General features: G+C 31.0%; 1 pseudogene; it reads left to right on the top strand.

The window, feature by feature from the left end:
• The first annotated feature begins 527 nt into the window (after positions 1-527).
• On the top strand, positions 528-1,786 carry LOC132799914 (acetyl-coenzyme A carboxylase carboxyl transferase subunit beta, chloroplastic-like; annotated as a pseudogene).
• Positions 1,787-5,672: the final 3,886 nt, after the last annotated feature.

Here is a 5,672-nt window from a genome sequence, read left to right as displayed (position 1 = left end):
GATTCTAAATTCTAATCAGAATATTCAAATGATTTTTATCAAATTACTATTCATTTATTGTATTTTCATGTAAATAGGGGCAAGAAAGCTCTATGGAAAAATGTCAGTTCGATTCGATGTTGTTTAGGAGGGGGTTAGAATACAGGTGCGGGTTCGGTAAATCAATGGATAGTTTTGGTGGTCTTATTGAAAATAAAAATACCAGTGTAAATAAAGATCCAATTATAAATCATATGAATGAAAAAATTCCTAATTGGATTGAGACTAACAATTATAGTTACAGTAACGTTGATCATTTAGTCGGCGTCAGGAGGTACATTCAAAATTTCATATCTGATCAAACTTTTTTCTTTAGGGATAGCAATAGGGACCATTACTCCATATATTTTGATATTGAAAATCAAAATTTTAAGACTGACACCGATCGTTCTTTTCTAAGTGCACCAAAAAGTTCTTTTTATAGTTATCAGAATTCTAGTTATTCGAATAATGTATCGAAGAGTGACGATCATCACTATTATCGATACATGTATGATACTAAATATAGTTGGAATAATCACATTACTAGTTGTATTGATAGTTATCTTCATTCTCAAATCAGCACTGATCATTATATTTTAAGTAGTGGTGTCAATTCCAATGATAGTTACATTTATAGTTACATTTGTGGTTAACACGATAAGAGTAGTAAAAGCAGGAGTTCCAATATACAAACCAGTATGGATGATAGTGTAAAAACTCTAAGAAAAAGAGAGTTCGAGAGAGCTCTAACTGAAATAAGAAAAAGAAAAAGGGATTTAGAGAGAGCTCTAACTCAACTAAAAGAAAACAAGTTAAAATTAAATAAAATTTTAAAAGAAAATAAATTAAAGAAAGCTCTAGCTGAAATGAGAGAAAGAAAAAATGATTTAGCATTTTCTCTAAATCAAATACAAATAAGAGACAGAAAAAGTGATTTAAAGATAACTAAAAAATACAAATAGTTGTGGGTGCAATGTGAAAATTGTTATGGATTAAATTATAAGAAATTTTTTAAATTTCAAATGAATATTTATGAACATTGTGGACATCCTTTGAAAATGACTCGTTCAGATAGAATCAAAAGTTCAACTGATCCATGTACTTGGGAGCCTTTGGATGAAGACATAGTCTCTAGGGATCCCATAAAATTTCATTTGCGGAAGGAACCTTATAAAGATCATATTGATTTTAATCAAAGAATGATAGGATTAATTGATGCTGTTCAACAAGCATAGGTCAACTAAATGGTATTCCTGTAGCAATCGGGGTTATGGATTTTCAGTTTATGGGGGGTAGTATAGGATCGGTAGAGGGCGAGAAAATCACACGTTTGATCGAACATGCTACCAATAAATTTTTACCTCTTATTCTAGTGTGTGCTTCTGGAGGAGCACGTATGCAAGAAGGAAGTTTGAGCTTGATACAAATGGCTAAAATACCTTCTGCTTTATATTATTATCAATCAAATAATAAGTTATTTTATGTATCAATCCTTTCATCTCCTACTACGGGTGGGGTGACAGCTAGTTTTGGTATGTTGGGAGATATCATTATTGCCGAACCAAATGCCTACATTGCATTTGCGGGTAAAAGAGTAATTGAACAAACATTGAATAGGACAGTACCCGAGGGTGCACAAGCAGCTAAATATTTATTCCATAAAGGCTTATTCGATCCAATCGTACCATGTAATCTTGTAAAAGGCATTCTGAGTGAGTTATTTCAGCTCCATGCTTCCTTTCCTTTGAATAAAAAAATGAAATAAAAAATAAAATTAAGGAGAGCCATATATCCTTATCCTTAATTTTATCTTGAATTTAATATTTAATAAAATATTAGATTTAATAAATTCAAAAATTTATTACTTGTTTTATGGTAACCAAGTATTTATTTAGTTTAGAGGAAGCAAAGTCAAAATTCCAAGAATGGATTTTTCTTTGGTAACATAAGATTAAATTGGAAAAAGAATCATGCGGATACTTTTTTTTATCGATAGCCCATCAGGAAATCTCTATCAAACAAAATAAAAAGAGCGAATTCTGTCTCTTTCGTCCATAAAATTGGGCAAGGGGGTCCTGCATCTTTCTATATCCCTCAGGAGTCCCTGATTTTACTAAGGATCTCTTTTGTCGGATCGTATTATAACGAATTTTTTTGCGTAGGGAAAAACAAAATGAACAATAATAAAAATAAATAATGAACATAATAAAAAAGTGAATTATCATACATATATTGCATGCAGAAAGATGAATAAGCCCATTTATTTACTTATTTTATTTACATATTTACATATTTACACTTTTGATTTACACTAATTATATTATATATGTACTTAGTATATTCTAGTATATTATATACTTTACAGACTTATAATTTTTTTTTATTTCATATATATTAAAATTTTTTTTAATATATATTAAATATATTAAAAATATATATATATATCAGTCTATAGATTCTTATATTATAAACTCCTTATTATATCCTTATTTTATTATCTTATTTTATTATATCTTAGTATATATACATTATATACCCTTTATTAATAATTAATATTAATTAGTGTATATACTCACTTAGGTATACTCAGTATAATAGTATAATTATTATATAAATTATAAGATATCTTTATAACAGGTTAAAAGATTAATATAACAATAAATAACAGGTACAAATAATATATTAAATCGAGGTACCCATTCAATGACAATTCTTACCACCTTACCCTCTATTTTTGTGCCTTTAGTGGGCTTAGTGTTTCTGGCAATCGCAATGGTTTCTTTATCTCTTCATGTTCAAAAAAACAAAATTTTTAAATATGATGGGGCAAAATCTTATCTATTTATTTTTTTTTTCATGATTTACGTGAATCATAGCACGGTTATCTATTTATTAGAATATGGTATAATGTGTGGCTTCTTCCGAGCATAAGCTCATATGAATGTGTAAACATGATATATGAGTAACTGAGTTAGAGGTATTTTCAAATGGATCGATATCAGGATGAATTTTTGAAATGTAAAGTCGATATAGGTATGTGGATATCTTTAAGATATCATATGAAAAGGATGTTCATAGTTTAGTTTAGATCTAGGCAATTCGATGAATTACTCCTAAAAGTTCACATCATAACAGTGGTAGTTGATGAAAGTTACTTCGGAAACAAGAAAATGAAAGTAAATTTTTTTTTTTTGTTATTCCCCAATTCCAATAAAATGCAACTAGATCTAGAATAGTATGAGTAGGCGATCAGACTGTATATGGATAGAACTTATAATGGGGTCTTAAAAAATTAGTAATTTCTGCTGGGCCTTTATGCTTTTTTGAGGTTCATTAGGATTTTTATTGGTTAGAACTTCCAGTTATTTTGGTACAAATTTTATATCTTTAGTTCCTTCTGAGCAAATAAGTTTTTTCCCACAAGGGATCGTGATGTCTTTCTATGGAGTCGCAGGTCTTTTTATTAGTTCCTATTTGTGGTGCACAATTTCGTGGAATGTAGGTAGTGGTTATGATCGATTCGATATAAAACAAGGAATAGTGTGTATTTTTCGTTGGGGATTTCTTGGAAAAAAATTATAGCATCTTCCTCTGATTCTTTATGAAAGACATTCAGTCCATTAGAATAGAAGTTAAAAAGGGTATTTATGCTCGTCGTGCCCTTTATATGGAAATTGAAGGCCAAGGGTCCATTCCCTTGGCTTGTCTTAATGAGAATTTGACTTTACAAGAAATTGAGCAAAAAGCTGCCAAATTGGCCTATTTCTTACGTGTACCAATTGAAGTATTTTGAAACAAGAACTGAAGAATGACAACTTTCTTAGCAAGAGGGAAAAAATGAAAACTCAAGAATCCTCTTTTTTAGATAGCACAACTTAACTGAAGTTTCTTCAGAATGCTCATTTAAGCTAAATGCACACGAACAAGGAACAGTCATAAAAAGAAATTGCTTTTTTTTTTTTTTTTTCGAATTTGAAGTGCACTCTTTCTTATTGTATTTCGGTATTGTTATTCTGTATTCTTTCTACATTCAAGGACTAACCACTTTACTGAATCACAAATAAAAAATAGGAAATAGATTCATGGGCTCTATAACTTTTAATGTTATAGAACTAATGCGTGATAGAAATAGAAATAGTAGTATTGAGTCGACAAATGAGGCGAGTTCATTTAAAAATTCCAAGATGAAAAAATGGCAAAAGAGAAAGCATTCATTTCCCTTGTATATCTTTCATTTATAGTATTTTTGCCTTGGTGGATCTCTCTCTCATTTAATAAAAGTATGGAATCTTGGATTACTAATCGGTGGCATACTAGACACTCCAAAATTTGTTTAGATGATATTCAAGAAAAAAGTATTTTAAAAAAATTAATAGAATTAGAAGAACTCTCCCTTTTGGACGAAATGATAAAGGAATACCTGGAAACACATTTTGATGCGAATCCGCCCGAGACAGTTCAACCGACAACCCGCTGGGGTGTTGATCCAATACAGATGAAGGTGGGGCCGATCACTAAAGCCCAAGCCAAGAAGTTCAAGGACAATCTTACTGCCTTTATCCAAGGAACAAGTCATAATCAAGAGGGGTTGTCCATATCTAAAGAACCAAGGCCTGTTTTACTCATACAAGCAATAGAAGCCAAAATGGGCCCGAGTGACGTTTTTAGTGCCAATATGGAGGTCAGGTTGTATGAATTGGATCCCCATTCTTATGGGTTCAATTCATATGGTGGATGAGTCATAGAAACCAGCCAAAGCAGCTTCAAAGCTGAACAACATAGTGGTTTGCGCATAAGGGGAAGAAAGGCCGAAATTTGTTGTATTCTTTGCTAGCTTTACTGTATTTTACTGTATTAGCCTTTTCTCATATTTCTAAGCAAGGGCAACGTGAGGAACTTCATAATAAGCTTATTTTGCATTCCAAAAAGACTATTGAGGCTGATTTGGAGTCCAATTAGGTCAAAGAAGGGTCATTATCAACCTAGCCAAAAATTACCATATTTAGTTTCCTAACTTATGTTTCCTTTTGTTTTAGGAAACTATCTTTAATTTTGGATTTGTATTTATTCACTTATTGAACAAATAAGTTTAGGAAAGTTTTTATTTTATTTGAAAATTAATTAATTCCTAATTGAAAATAAGGGAATTAATTAATTAGACTAGGAAAAGGAAAGATTCGGTCAAGCTAGGACTCTTCATTGTGTGGCTGGTTTTTCCTAGGGTTTTTAGGGTTTATTTGGTTTCTTTCAAAGCCTATTTAAAAGCTTATTTTCAATAAGAATACAACCTTGATTTTATTGAGAAAACACTTGTGAGATTAATTATCTCTTTGTTCTTTGAGAACACCTAAAACACCATCAGAGAATTGGTTGTTTTAGCTTGACTTATCAATAGGTTTTCCATCCCCTGTTGTGGCGTCTACATTATACCAAGGTTTCTAACCACAGGTTGGTTAGGGGTTGAGGTCAATTCCATTAGAACTTGAACTTAATTAAGATCCGGGCTAATATGATACGGGTTTAGGAGCAGGTCATCCTAGGTTCGTATCATTTGGTATCAAAGCCAAATTTTGTTCAGGTTTGATCTATCTTTATTTGCTTTATTTATTTTTGTGTTAATCTACAATTTTAGCATTAGGTTAAGATTGCTT

The sequence above is a fragment of the Ziziphus jujuba genome, chromosome 11 (genome assembly GCF_031755915.1).
Source record: "Ziziphus jujuba cultivar Dongzao chromosome 11, ASM3175591v1".
NCBI classification, from domain to species: Eukaryota; Viridiplantae; Streptophyta; class Magnoliopsida; order Rosales; family Rhamnaceae; genus Ziziphus; species Ziziphus jujuba.
The sequence above is the reverse complement of the archived record's forward strand: the minus strand, read 5'-3'. Positions and strand labels throughout refer to the sequence as shown.